Below are 16,575 nucleotides of genomic sequence, written 5' to 3' on the forward strand. Positions count from 1 at the left end.
AGACCTTTCTTGATATATTCTTGATAAAAACTCTCTAGATAAATATCAATGATCTACTCTTTATTCTTTCATTTCTTTCATTTATCTTTCCCATATCATTTATTAATGACAATTTTGTAAAACAACTCATAATATCTCTTTCCCACACAATATTAATTACATTTTTTAATACATGTGAAATGCCCAAAATATCATACAATTTGGGACGGAGGGAGTATGTGTATATTCACATAATATATTTTTAATGATATTTTTTTTAAAATATTAACGAGTGTCTCTTTGGGTGGTCTGATTATGTGTATATTCACATAATATGTTTGAAGATAATTTTTTTTAAAATATTAACAAGTGTTTTTGAGACATTCTTTAAACACTTAAAGTTGTAAGATTTTATTAAAGGTTGAGTATTTATTGTACTGGAAATCAAAATCTTTGAGCTTTTAATTTTAAAAAAAAATTATTAGGAATCCTTAGAGAGTAGTTCAAATGTACTCGTTAGCAAGCCTTTTTTTTTTTTTTTGGTCAGATAGCAAGACTTTTTTATTAATATATAAAGATAAATTATAGTAGTACATATAAGATGTTATCGGATTTGCTTCAATCAATATTTTTAAAATATATTTTATATAAGTTTTGTCAATAGATAAATTTTGAAAAAAAAAATACACTGAGTAATTTTTATAAATTGACGATGTCCTTTTTTCTCATATTGATAAAATGATATCACACCAATGACCAAGTAGATATATGTAGATATATTTTAGAAACTAATTATCTAAAAGGTAATATTGAATGGAGGTGTAAAATAGAATTACACAGTCAAATTTGTCAAAAAAAAAAAATTACACAGTCAAATACAAATTAAATATAACACACAGTAACGCATGACAATGGAACACTTTGATAAGCAATAAGCGAGATTGGTATTTGAAAATTGCTCAACCCATAAGGAGTAATCACACCCTTCAGGTGTGGTAGTTTTTTTTTAACAATCCAAAATAAAAATATATTGATCACTCAAAAGTTTATTCCAACCCAACAATGTTCAGAGAGAATATAAGAAACAAAAAGTTATACTCCATATAGTAAGTTGTAGTAAGTTGACAAACAACGCCATGAGGTTAACCCCCAATACAACAAGGGATTAACACATCAATAATAAAAATCAAAATCTAAAGATGAATTTTTTCCTTTCAACCATTAGAAAGATATTAATTTTACTTTTTCGAACAAATGATCAATGGACATACTTCACATGTGGTAGCTCATGTTCATCTTCATTCTTAATTATGACTACTAAGACATTGATATGACCAAGGTTGATTTAATTTGACAAATATTAATCAAATTTTGAGACACGCATATTTATGTTATCTTGTTTTTATCGAGTCAACAATAATCAGATCAATATCTTAGACATTATAATAAAAAGAACCATAAATTTCTACTTCTAACCATAATGAATATCAATCATCTTTTAAGTTTTGAACGATTTTCAAATAGGTCTATAATGGACCACAATGGTATCGAATTTTCCCTGTTTTGCAAACTTTATTTTCAAACATATAAATGAATATTAAGCTTCTTTTAAATTATAAAAAGTTTGGGAGGAGGCTCTTTTTTTATTTCAATTCAACAAACTAACAACTTTTCAAAAGTATACATTCACAATGGATATTAGTTTACTTTATTGGTTTTTTCTCCTATTTTATAGTATTAAAATCTCAAGATTCGAAACTACTACTCCAAAGCTATAATTTTGAACTGGTAGGTTTTTAGTCAAAGAAAGGACTCCAAAGCTAGGAATAAATGATTTGCAATCAATTACGTTGCATGTGCTTTATTGCTTTGTGAAGAACATTTGAAAACTATAGCGTGATCCCTTGTATACCCACATTTTTGGATCAGTTGGAACATTAACTAATCCATCTCAACACAAATTCAAAAGCATCTCGATATGAGTTTTTCAATTGAATTTCTTAATTCATTTTAACGGACGATTGTTTTAAAAGGCAGCACGAAAAAACACGTAAATAAATTGTACTACATCAAATATTCACAACTTTGCAGCCAAAGTGACACAAATAAAACCTAATAACACCATAAATAGATCAGCATGCAGGTGCATCGAATCCGTCATGTACTTTTTTTTATGAGTATCGTAGTACTTCTTTTGGGGGATTAGATTTGAATCTACCACATACGTTTTGTTATTGTTTTTTTACTATAAAATACGTTTATATCATTGTCATGCACAAGAAAATTTCCACGTGTATTATTTGTTTTAGGGGAAAATTTTCACGTGTATTATTAAAAGGATTTTAATATTGTAGTATATATTTTGATGAATCACTTATCTCAGACTAAAAAGACAAAAGAAGGGTGCATTTGAACATGGATTGTAGTCGATATGGCTTCCTTAAAGACTATTTGTCACCTATTTTTCAGACAACGTGATAGTAACTTTCATCCTCAACACCACCGCCAAAGCTGCCTTTTGGAACTTTCTTTAATTACTTTTCTTTTTCTTTTTTCTTTCTAGCTATAAATTTGTGTAACTTTTCTAACACAAAAATATTAGATAAAGAATCAAGAAAATACCTCGAGTAGAGTGTAACAGTTCGGTTTAATTTGATTTTCAGTTATAAAAATAATCAAACCGATCAAATATATATCGGTTAAGTTTGGTTTTCAATGTTTTTAGAAGTAGAATAAACCAAAGGAAATTTGGTGATATCTAGTTTGAATTGGTTTGGTTGATCGATTTGTATAAAAATGCAATTAAAAAATAATTTTTTGTGTATATTGTCCATTCATATATCCAAGGTATATCAAATTGAATGTAGGGCTGTAGGCAAGCATGCAAGAACTATGATATCAAAGCAATAGTCCATCATGGTAATGAATAATTTTTGTGTATCGATTAGCAATGTATGAAAGCCTGCTTAATTAATTTCTGTTTTGTTTTTCTGTTTGGCTTAGCTTGCAAGACAGATTTCTAGGATAGGAGGGGTATATGATGTTACAGTATATAGGAAGACTAATTAAGTAGTATAAAAAATGTATGTCTCTTACATGCATGCACTCTCTAATCATTACGGTTTTAATTTATTATTTATCCAAAACTTATGACTGTGATCGCAACTTGAACAAATTTGCACGACATATATACACGAGCTAGCTTGGACTCAATAAGGTAGATTAAAATCACTATAAATTAAATGGTGAACACATTGCTATCTTTAAGTGTTTGGTATATAGGTGCAAAAAAAAAGTGTTTGGTATATACTCATTCAATATTATGTCATATTTTTATATCAATTTATTTTAAAATAAATTTAAATTTTGAATGAATTTTACCTGCAAGATATAAATACTCAATCAAACTTCAAAGTATTTAAGTTTTTACTTAAATGAATATTGATGGCAATTAAACCTGTTTGGATTGATTTGGTGGTATTGACTTGGAACCCTGCTAACTTATATCTAGTAGAAGAATTCAAAAGTTTGAAACTCGAGATGCAAAATAATAATAATTACAGATGAGATAAAAAGATGTTTTTCTTTTCTTTCTATGAAAAATATATTGGAGTACCTGCATTGCTTTGAAAAAATGTGGTTAATTTTACTCAACATATAATGAAACTTATCCTTCTTTCAACCAAAAAAAAAAAAAAAACAAGAAATCTAATGAAACTTATCCATATAAATAAGTTTACAGGTGATACTCACATATTAATTCTTACTTACAAATTTTCTCATCTAGTTGATTAATTATCCACAATTTTTAAAACAATATACTCCAATAAATCTTTGATGTTACGAAAGTGAGTTACAAAAAATAAAATGAAAAATTGTAATATCGTACACCCTCCGGTCACTATTATAAGCAAAATTTTGCATTTTAGATTCATTCAATTAATGGTGTATATGGTCTTTATTATAGACCACATACATCATTTAGTGAATGAATCTAAAATGCAAAGTTTTGCTTATAATAGTGACCGGAGGGTGTATGTGAAAGACAACTTAGTTGATCAAAGAGAAATGTTGTATGTAGCGAATATATTTACTCGAAAATATCACGATAGCACAATTATCATTGTAGTTGGGCCCATCCAATTTTATTTCCACCCACCAACTTCTGTGATTTGTGGCCAGGAGCAGATTTTGATTGGTTAACAACCATTTTGCGAGAACTTCGTGAAGAAATGCCTCTTGATGAATAGTAGTCCTCGATGAACAATATATGTTGGTCAAAAGGAATATGCTCATGATTCCTATGTCCCAATGATTCTATTTATTGTGGGTTGTTTAAACTTTAAATCATCTCAAGTCGCAACTACTCTTGAGACCTACATTAACGGTATGTTGAAATTTTCATAGTTAGATAGGGTAATTAATTAATCAGTCTTGTTTCGAGATGCTTTTATAGAATTTTTAGTTAAAAAAATTTATTCTTTAAAAATGTTAAATATTTTAATTTCTAATATACACACAAATTTTTATAAAGGTTTCTATTTAATGTAAACAGTGTCATCGAACACACTCATTTGCATTTTCCTTGATTATATAGGGAGAATTATTTGGTAGTGTGGTGTGAATTATGGAACCTCATAGTTAAAGAGGGTAATTAATTATATAGGGGAATTTGACAAAAAAAAATTATATAGGGAAATTATTTGGTACTCAGTTTAGTTAAAAACTATGATAGATAATATTAATTCAAAATTTAAATATATTTTAATGTAATTAAATATTAAAAATTACTTTTTTATATTAAAAATTACTTGACACTAAATAATTAATTTATATGTATGTATCCAACCAAACTTTGCACTACATCTCTATTACATATGCTCCCTCCGTTTTAAAATAAGCATCACCTTAGCAAAAAAAACAAAAATTGTTTTAAAATAAATGTTATTTTCAGTTTTCAATGTAATAATAACTTTTTATTTTCAATTGTACTCTTCAATTAATATTATATACATTACTTTCAAAATATTATTTTTTTTGTTTAATAGAAAACAAACTAATAGTTGTTTAGGATAATTTGGTAAAATAACATCTACTATCTTTCTTTTAATTAATGTATTTTTTAATATATGTGTGTAAGAATCTTAAACGACATTGATTTTGATATAGATATGGAGTATCTTGGTTTTAAAAATGATGATTTTTGGTTTCAAAATTAGTGATTTTTTTACCTCAGAAGCTGTATTTCTATTCATAATTAAAATAGGGAAGATCAATTACCTCGTTTGGAGCAAAAAGATCACCATTGTTTTGACTTAAAATATGGGTTATGACCAAATTTACAAGTATTTTAAAAATGAAGACTCTATGTAAGCGTAGTAAAATAGGGCATTACAAATTCAATTAAGTCAATAATTATATTGATTTGAATTAATATTTATATATTTTTTGTTTTAATAAAAAAAAATATTGGATCTTGCTAATTACTAGTGTCTTAAATGCATTGTCTAATAAATTCAAAAAAAAAATTGTTTTGAAAATATAAATCAAACACATGTAAAAGTTATAACTGCATAGTTTCCAATGTAAAAGTTACTACATTTAAATCTTTAAACAATACCTAAGGACACTTGTTAACATTTTCCTTTATTCTTTATTATAAAGAGGGCTAAAGCCCAACATTTTCCTTTTTTTTTTTCAAAAACATTTTCTTATTCAATATTTGTTTCTAACCCAACCTCAGAGTTTGATAGTTTATCACATCCTAATTATCTCATGTCCATCAAACGGTCCTAATATATGAGAACATTAAACCAACCCAAAGAACACACTTTTGTACATTTTATACTCTTAAAAACTATTTAAATAAAAGGGATAACAGTAACAACCATTTTATATCTATGTTATAAATTATGACAATGAGATCACAATGCATTTATTTATGCAGATTTCATAAAACAAAGTGTTTATGCAAGTGCAGTATATTCATTTGCATGTATCATCATTATAGATCAGCAATTATTTTTTTTTCTTTCTTAGAGCAGATCATCAATTCTGGTTACTTGTATTTGAAGCTTGCTTTTTTGATATCCATTGTTTCCTTGAAACACATGGAAATGACCAAAAATTCAGGTTTTCTAGTTATAAGTCAATGGTAGTTAACTACCGCTAGGGTGTTTTTAGTCATTTTCATGTATTTCTAGGAAACGATGGATGTCGAAAAAGTATTTCTCCTTGTATTTGGGACACATTTGGGCTAAAGTTATTTGAGTCTAAAGCTTTTGAGGAAGTTATACCCCACACCCCTACATTTATCCATTCACCCCAACATTTGACATAAACTACCAAATTTATCCTTTATATAAAACAACAAAATTACCCTTTCACTTTTCACCCCCACATACCCTAAACCATTCTCGTGGCAGTTCAACGAGTTCAACCTTTTTCTGGAAAAACATTCTTCTGCTTTCAACAAACAAGTAAGCTTGATTTCCTATGTTCTCTTCATCTTCTCTGTGTTCTTTCTCATCCTCAATTTCCTGAGTTTGTTCTTAATGGTTTGCGGGAATCCTTCACGGTTAGGTTTTTCAAGGTTTTCTGGTTTAGTGTGTTAGAAATCCTTCACGGAATCGTTTTCTGGAATAACGATTTGGTCAGATGTCGTCGGAGGAGGAATGGTGTTCCCGGAACCGTGTTCACCAAAGCGTTCCGGTTAGTATTCGGAAAACGCATGCAAAGTGTTCCGGTTAATTCTTCCCGGAATCGATTGGTGAAGAATTCCGGTTCAGGCACAATTTTTTTTTTACGTTCTTAATCCTTTTTTTTTTAACTGACGGCATAGCTCTCTGAAGTAGCTTTTGTCATGATCTACTACTTTTTTTGTTGACAGATATACTACTGATCAAGGTTACTTCTATAGGCAAATCAATGGATGTTGAAATATAATTACATTGTAGCAAATTGAATTCATTCAGTTCTTCCTACTCTGTCCATTACTTACTTAATTGATTCTTTTAATTGGTTCTTGTACTTGCTAATTTACATTTCATTGTTTTTTTCTATCCTGCAGAATAATGCTTAATATTAGAGATAGAAGTTAAACACTATATATATGATATGAAGATTAGTATTAATTACCTCCATAGAGGAATGTAAAAATTCATTACAACTTTTGCTCAATTTGAAGTTGAAATATTCTTCTTATAAACAATTGCTACTTCAATTATTAGTTACAACAAAATCTGATGAGTGTAATTGATATTTTACTTCCATGAAAAAGCACTTTCCAGACAATACTTTTTATGAATTTGTGATAAAAAGCACTTTCCAGACAATACTTTTTATGAATTTGTGATGTTATTGTTTTTAAGTTTAATTCTTTTGTCTTTTTTTTATTAATTCTTTGTCTATTTTTATTCAGTGGTTCGGTGCAGAGGACGAGGTGGCAAGATTATACGTATAGGACGAAACGAACGACGACATGAGGTGGTTCGTGACCAACCAGTTGTACATCAAGCGGAGGAGCAGCTCATAAATCAAGAGGTAGAGCAGCATGAGGTTACCCTCGAGCTATGCGATGGAAATACAAGCAGGGGACTCTGAAGGTCGATCAGATACGGAGATTGATAGATGATCTAACACCTACAGATGTCATATGGCGTCCAATTCAGAGTCACTCTCGGGTAGTCCCATTTGACAATATATGTCTTTATAGTGGTTGTCTTCGCTGGTACGACACTGTAGTTCCTTACTTGCCTGAGAGGTGTATCCGACAATTTGGATACATACAATATATACCGCCACCACCTCCAGATCGCCATGCCTTGGATGTAGATGTTGAGTGGATTGATTACCATTCTAGCGTGCATCGGGTCGTTGGAGGAGCATCTCTTGTGATATATCCATATGAAGTCACAAATACATGGAGTGGTACTACAGGGTTACTTGGATGCGGTAGGGGCCACAAAAGAGGAATCCCAATTTGAGCATTTGTATCAAGCATTAGACCTGTCTCACGGTGGACCTTTATATTATTTATCTTTGTTTATTTATTATATATTTCATTATGGACTTCTCCTTTATGTTAAATTTGGTATTATCACCTTTTGGTTTATGATATACATTGTAATATCGACTTCTGGTTTATTTTAAACGTTGTATTATCGACTTTTGGTTCATGATTATACATTCTACTATTGACTTTGCAATATTGGGATATAATATAGAGTGTTGTTGCTTTAAAGCTTGTGATCAATATTTATATATGCAGGAACCTATATATATATATATATATATATATATATATATATATATATATATAAATGCAGGAACGAGTTTGTGATCAAATAAGTGTCATTTTGATAGTCATAAAGCATTGCACCAATGGCTTGGCGTTGGTGTTTGGGCGAGGTGCTGCTGTCAAGGGTGGACTGGTAGTGGCAGGCCTGCTTGGTGTTGTTGTTTGGGCGAGGTGCTGCTGTCTGTTTTGGCTTTTGGTTGGCTGTGGTTGACAGGGGCTGCTTGGTGTTGTTCGGAGGTTCTGTTGCAGGCCAATTTTTGGTGCAGAAGGTGGATTTTCACATTTTTGGTGACTGTATCAGCTTGAAACTTGTTGTTTTGCTGTTTAGCCCAAGCAATTGTGCGGATGGTTGGAATTGTGTTGGAATATGCTAGCATCATTGTTAGATGGGATGGGTTATTTAGTACTGGTGGGTGTCTTTTTTGGTTAGGCTGTTTGGATTTGTGTTGCTGCTCCTGTGTATTTTCCCTTTAGCAGCAACCAATGTTGGAATTTACACCTTCTCTTGTATCAAACCTTTGTGTAGTTGTGAATGCAGCAGTGGTGTTTGCACATGATTGATCTTTATCACATAATTGAGGTATGTCCGTACCTATTTAAAAATTATATAAAAAAAATTAAAACTTTAAAAATATCAAGAATCAAGAATATAAGTTGTAGTATTAAAGCAAATTGGAATTTAAAAAAATAAAAATAAATTAAATGCACCGGAAAACTAGTATAAACATTTCCGGTTCTGTGTTTTCCACATTTAACTTATTTGTTACTGTGATATAACTAGCATGCACCGAATATACACCGGAAAGCTAAGCCAACAAGTTTTCCGAATTATTTTCGGAATGGTATATACAAGTATTCTGAATTATTATCGGAAATGTATATTTGAGTATTCCGAAAAAATTTCGGAAACGATTCAGTGAAAAAAAAAAAAGGAAATATGTACCTGGAAAAATATCATGTGGGGGTGAACTCATACTGAATTAGGATAAGTTTAAAATGAGGGTGAAAAATTTATGTGTAAAAGGTTAAATAATAAAAGGGGTAAAATTGGAATTTTGAAAAAATTGTAGGGGTGAAAGTACATGTGTCAGGGTATGGGGTAAAATTTCCAGCTTTTGAATTCCACAAACAGGCCTTTATCTACATGTTCTGTTGGATGCATTTTTAATCAAAAAATAAAAAGCTAATATTTTTTTCATCATAAGTTTTTCGCACACCCTGTTCGGATTTTAAAATCTGAAATGTTTGACGTGTTTTAGAGGATTTTATGTTTTTTTTTTCCGTTGGGATCTTATAATCCGAACTGTATAAAGTGCACGAGAAATTAAATAGGGTGGAAAAAGAAGGTTTCGTTGAAATTAAATGGTAATTTTCATTACTGGGCCGAATAATGATCTGCAAAATTTGGTCTGTGGCAATTGCTCTTTAACACGGAAGCTATAGAGAGCTTATTCGGGGATTTGAAGGTACAATAATCAGAATATATTTTTTTTGGAGAATGTTAACCAGTGCCCCTGGGGAATTGGTTAAGCAGTTAAAAGAGGTAAGATTTTATTAAAAAGTGGTATAATAATTAGTTAGTTAAAAGTAACAGTTTATATTTTCAAGACAATTTTTCTACTTTTGGATTTCTTAACCAGTGACCCGGGGGCACTGGTTAACAAGACCCATTTTTTTTATAAGCATAGTCAGAAATTTATAAAGTGCTTTGAGAGTAATGTATTAGAACAAGAATACTAATCTTGATAGCACACACTCACTGTGTTTAGATTTGAAAGAGGGAAAGAAATATTATATATTGAGACAAAAGAATTGAGAGAGTATTTCACTTATGAATGAGATATTCAACTTTTTTTTTTTACTAAGAATGAGATATTTAACTTGATTAGACATTACTAGGTATTTATACACTTCAACAAATGGTTTTCATAATTTATTAGACATTAGTTAGTATTCGCTTTTGAAAGTTGCAAGTTATCCTGAATAAATGGTTCTTGGAGGTAGATAAGGTTTTCATAATTTCATCTTCTTGATTAACCTTATGTTTTGTATAGTTTGGTTTTGTCTATTTTCGTTTAGCGCAATGTTGATTTTTTATGAAAAGCAACATGACCCATGTGTGGTGATTTAATCATATATGGAGTTGTAGATTTCTAAATGGAGTGAAATGAGTCGCATATGATAGATATCAACTATATATGCAACTTTATGAAGCATCAAAGTCTAATTTTGCTTAGAAAATGGTGAAAATGTAAAGTTTGGTTTAAGTTATGACCTATTGTGTGATGTGAAGACCACCCTGCACAATGGACAAGGAAATTGTGCAATGTTCAGGTCTTTTTTTGAGATCTCTATGTAAGGAGGTGCTCACTTCAGTCTACGGAATTTGAAACTGGAAAGTTGAGGAACAAAATTTCTAAAAGATAAAAGGTAAAGATTCACCTTGAAAACAAGATTGAAGCTTCTAGTTCGTTATTTATTCATGTATATTTCTTCAAACTCATTTACTATGTTAAATGCTATTACGAGTAGCTAAGTTTCTCATATTAGGTCAACTAGATGAATTTCTTTATGGGAAAAGCTAAATGGTGCGAGACAATTGCCAACGAATAGCAACAAATGAATACAAAGCTATTGGATTGCATTTTGTTTTTGATCTTGTTTTGCTTTTTATTTATTTTAATGGTATAATAACACTACCCACCATATATCGTGTTAAGTCGTACTTGAATTTTTCGCGCTATATAGACATTCCCTTTCTTTATAGCTACTTGAATCATGTAATGTTAAGTACTCTTTTATGAAATTTTAAGCTTAGTACTATTCTATTATCTTTGCGCTTGATTTTGTTTATGTGTTGACGGGTATATAAATTTATTTTAAGTATTGAGTGATTATTAACTCTAGCTTTTCAAACTCGATCTAAGATATATGTTCAATCAATAATTGTTTTAGAAATATCATATTTGTTATACAAATATTTAACGTTTAATCAAACATTCGATGATCACAAAGTCACCTAAGACATTAGGATATTGTGGTCAAAGAAGAGGGTTTTTAGAAAGACATTTGTCTTAAGCATTTTGTTAAATCATCGTAATGTTAAACGAACAATTGTAATAACTGAACACGATTACCAAGTAGCAAATAAGAAGGAATTCAAAAATGACTTGATCATCTCTTTATCTTGATTTTCAGTCAAAGCATTTATTCGCACAATTTACATACTCACTCCTAAACATACATGTTTTACGCATCTATTTTGTTGGTCATTTCTTGACAACATCAACTGCATCATGTCTCTCCGTATATACTCTGTTTCTCCATCTTAATTTGAGATTTTTTTAACAGAAGTCTACGGTTTCGGAAAATGCTTTCTATAGCTCAAAATGCTTTTCGTAGTTAAAAATTACTTATTTATAATTAATAATTTCATTTACGTATAATTAAAAATCTGATTTAAAAAAATAAAATTTGGTGGTATGTTCCACATTTTCTTATTAATTGATATCTTGATTCACTTATAATTAAAAAATAGATTCATAAAAGAAAAATTGGTGGTCTGTTTTGACATTTGTTTGACACATCTAGAAAATTTTATTTAAGTGTTAAAAAAAATATATTTTCTTTCTTTTCTTCAAAATTGTTTGAATTGGTGTTCAACACTCGTGTGACAAGTGTTTGACAACTATGATAGAGTGTCCCAAAAAAAGTTTTTTTTTCTTTGCTTAAAGACTCTTTAGCCATATCTCAAACACATTTACACCGACTAAAAGTATATAGAGTCAACATTGATGAATGAGAGGTCAAAGGCATCAATTTCATTACAACATTTTAAACTTTTTGAATAGTATATAGATAAATAAAAATGCCAATATTATTTTATTTACACATCATGATGAATGCGTTATTTGGATCAACCTTAAACTAGAGTAGCTAATGTTGTTAACTTGTGTTATTAATATATACATACACAATTACAATTTTACTACATTAATGACCACTATAGAACGAAATGAAAGTACAAGATAAAACCAACATAAGACAAAAATGAAAAATTCTTACGTAAATCAGAAACAACAAAACAACAAGTTTAAACTCATCACAAGGAAACATTGTAACTGATAAATCACACACAGACAATCCAAATTTGTGCAACCAAAACTTTAATATGTTATATACTTATCTATAAAAAAAAAAAAAATAGCCACTGCAAATAAATAATTCCAACTAATATTGTAGCAAAAAGAACAATCATTGCAAAGCCAAAACCAAATCGTAAAATCAACTCTTCATTAAGTAAGTGAATCCTTCAATCCATTGATAGATTAACAAGATTTGTTAAACCAATTGGAAACATACATATTCAAAGTAAGTTTATCTGATTATATAAGGAATAAGGGGATGAGATGTAGGAACTGGATTCACCCGAGCCCTCATCTGGAGAATTTTAAGGTTATTTAACTGAGCTCCCAATTCAGAGAAAAATATTTACCATCGTGGCGCCAGACCCCTTGGATGACATTAACATGGGAACTTCTAAATAGCATAGGATGACTAAAGTTTGTGGTTTCACAGCAGAAGAGGAAAATTGTCAAATTGTTGGGCTAATAAGGCGATACCATGAAGGGTTGTATATGATTGTTCAGTTTCCTTAAGTTTACATCATCATTATCCCTTTAGAAATTTGAATTGTTTTCAATCTCTGAAGTTTCCTCAACTGCACATTTGTTTCCATTATAGCCCTCATGTCTTTAAGTTTAGAATCAGAACTATCATTAACTAAAGTTAATATTGCCCCTGAATCTGATGTGGAAATTGAAGGTGTAACTCAATGATTCTCCTATAAATAATTCACATGGGGATCATGTTCCATTACGATTTCATATAGATCAGACCAAAATGTTGCAAGTGATACTTCTATGTATTCTAATGGCTCCAGATTAATCGAATCCATAAACGGAGGTAAGTAAAAGGGTAAGATGTTGGTACTCGATATGCTAGCCACCGTTAAACCCTTTCAACAGTTTTTAACATACGACTCATCATTAAAGTTACATTATTTTTAAACTGATTAGAAACATGCACAATAGAAATGAGGGTATGTGATACTAAGTGAACTAGAAAGGAATAAGGTGTAGTAATTGAATACATTAAGGCCCTCGTTTGAAGACTTTAAAGGTTAGTCAGCCAAAGCCAAACCAGGAATTCAAATAAAATTGTTGACCATCAAGGCACAAGATCCCTTATACGATGTTAATGAAGGTGAGAAAAACACAAGAAGGGGGGTTGAATTGTATTTTGGAAAATTCTTCGTTTCTCCTAAAAACTAAATACACTGGTCAGAAGCTAAGTGAGACAGCTTCTGAAGTGGTAATCAGAATCTAAATGCAGCGGAATAAAACAGATAGAGAGAGAAGAAGAACGACACAAAGCAATTATACTGGTTCCTTCCACAATCCTGAAGTAGTCCAGTCCCCCTTCCACTTCCAAGGAGATTTCACTAAGAGTAATATCTGATTACAATTGCTCAAGCACACAAGCAAGAGACTTCCTTTGCTCAAGCACACAAGCAAGAGACTTCCTTTGCTCAAGCACACAAGCAAGAGACTTCCTTTGCTCAAGAACACAATCAAGAGACTTCCCTGCTCAAGCACAACTGCAAGAGACTTCTAACTAAACAAAATTACACAGAAAATTGTTTAAGGTTGAACACTTGATATACAATTAGAGGTGCTCACAATACAAATCAGATACAGACTCAATGACTTAAGAATTTCTAAAATGAAACTTTGAGACACAGAAATTCTAAGTGAATGCAGAACAATTTCAGCAGAGGTTTGACACTTGTAAAAATGTTGTGAGTCTTTCGTTCAGCATTACCAAAACTCTAAGTCTTCACTCCTTTATATAGAGGTGTGAAAGAGACGTTGTGAAATTGCCAGCACATCAAAGAGTCGTTGTTGAAGCTTGATCTTTCACCAATGATCTTTTGCCTGATTTGGTTGTTGTCCTATGAAGAACCAATTTGAAATCCATCCCTTATCCAAAGGAACATCTATGCAGGCAAGCTGTTATTCTGGAGCTGTTTTCTTGTCTAGTAGCGTGGACACAAAACAGAGTAGTGGAGAAGGTGGTTGTACAGTTCGTACACAGTACAATGTCAACGCTTTCGTCCAAAATTGCAAGCACATGCCTTCAAACCCTTTGAAATGACCGTTGCAAAATTCCACTAATCTTTTGTTGTGTTTTCGAATCCAATAGACAGCTTTTGCAGTGATGATTCTTCAATCCTTGAATCTTTTGCAAATCCAGTTGATCTTCAGCTTCTGGTGAAATGACTTCTGATGAGGCAGCTTCTGATGATGCAGCTTCTGATGATACAGCTTCTGATAACGCAGCTTCTGATAACGCAGCTTTTGATAATGTGGCTTCTGGACCTCTTGTCTTCAGGAGCACTATTCTTCAGAAGCACTTTACTGACTTCAGGAACGACTTTACTTCAGGAGCGCTTTTTCTCTTCAGAAGCGAGTTGCCTTCAGGAGCACTAAGCTTCATTTTTGTTGATTCCTTTTGCTCTTTATTTGCTCATTCAGAACCAATAAATGATGTAACTTTTTAATTATGGTCCTGTACACTTGAACAAATATTAGCTAGTCCAATTTACAATTTTTAATACCTTGTTATCATCAAAACTCTTTAAGGTTCATTGTTAAACACATTTTGTTCCAACAGTTAACCTAACAAATCCTAAAGAGTCTAGGTGTAACGTCCCGGATTTTAATCCAAGACATTACTTAAATGTTACATATTCTTTAGAAAATATGAGTATATTTATTTTTTTTAAAAAAATAAATAAATATACTCATATTTTCTAAAGAATATGTAACATTTAAGTAATGTCTTGGATTAAAATCTGGGACGTTACACTAGGATAATAAAAGTTGGTGGTTTCCTAAAAGAAGAAGAAATGATCAATTTGTTGGATAATCATGCGATAAAAAGGAAAGTTATAAATGATTCCTCAGTTCCCCACGAGTCTACATCATCATCACCCCTTTCAGCATTTGACTCGTCTTCAATTCCCACATTTTTCTCTTGAGGGAATTTGATTCCATTATAGTTTTGTTTCTTCAAGTATAGAATCAGAACTATCATTAATTGCAGTTGATATTGTCCCTGAATAGACTTTTCCACATGCATCCATTTTATGCAAGAAGCAGTGGGTTATGAATATACTCCCAACCCTAACAAAACATCAATTTTCTTGGCTTTTGCTGCTTGGGTTGCTTGACCATGGAAATCATAAAGTTGTCCTCAAAATTCATCAAGAGTAGCAGCTAGTTGACGTCATACAACACATTATACGCCTTCTATTCTTGATAGACTTCAAAAGCTACCACCACCGTCATCACTTTTCACATTAATACTCCTGAATGATAGGGGGCCTTCTGATGTTGATGATGGGGCATTTGCCAAGATTGATATAGATGATTCTTCAGTTTTCCATGAGTCTACATCGTCATCATTGCTTTCAACATTAGAATCATCTTCAATTTCCACAGTCTTCTCGATTGCGGCATATGTTTCAATAGTTTTCGTGTCTTCAAGTTTAGAATCATAACTAGAACTACCATTAGCTACAGTTTTTAATATTGTCCCTGATTCTGATGTGAAAACTGATGATGCAACATAGTGATTCTCCTTTAAAGCATTCACCTAGGGATCAGGTTCGATTACAGTTTCAGGTAGATTAGGATGAAAACTAGCAAGTGATACTTTTGGGTACTCTAATGACCTTGTTAAAGCTAGTTTTGGTTCGTCAACTTGGAAAGATGCATCTTCATAACCCACTGTTTCAATTACATGTGATTTTTCACCATCAACCAGTGAATTCGGTATAGCCTCTGGCATATCCCTGTTTAAGACCTTGGCATTTAATTGAATGTTGGAATATCTTAAAGGTATGGTAGCTAACCGAAGCATCAAACATATTGATACAAAACCAGTAATAAGAAGAACTGAATACGAGATAGACACACCATTCCCCACGTTCCACCTCAAATCACCCACCCAATCACTATTGCCAAATATCATTTCTACCAAAAAGATGATATTCAGGCTAAGCATCCCAAGAAATATGGTCAATGCCAAAATCTCCAGAGACTGGGAGATCTTGTGTGCACACATTATTGATTTAGACATAGCAGTTCGAAAAATGGGAATCACATAAGAAGGAAATTACATATCTATTAAAATTGGGTGAATATAAGTAGCTGATACATCCCTTCAACTCC

General features: G+C 31.3%; 2 long non-coding RNA genes across 2 annotated transcripts; both read left to right on the plus strand.

The window, feature by feature from the left end:
- The first annotated feature begins 6,265 nt into the window (after window positions 1-6,265).
- Window positions 6,266-8,186, plus strand: LOC146910518 (uncharacterized). Its single transcript, XR_015019088.1, has 2 exons — window positions 6,266-6,690; window positions 7,400-8,186. It is a non-coding gene; the product is annotated as an uncharacterized LOC146910518 (long non-coding RNA).
- Window positions 8,187-8,308: 122 nt separating this feature from the next.
- LOC146910519 (uncharacterized) lies at window positions 8,309-8,976 on the plus strand. The gene is made up of 2 exons (XR_015019089.1): window positions 8,309-8,687; window positions 8,805-8,976. It is a non-coding gene; the product is annotated as an uncharacterized LOC146910519 (long non-coding RNA).
- Window positions 8,977-16,575: the final 7,599 nt, after the last annotated feature.

Source organism: Medicago sativa, chromosome 7, assembly GCF_051527215.1.
Source record: "Medicago sativa cultivar Bolivia chromosome 7, Bolivia_mono, whole genome shotgun sequence".
Lineage (NCBI taxonomy): Eukaryota > Viridiplantae > Streptophyta > Magnoliopsida > Fabales > Fabaceae > Medicago > Medicago sativa.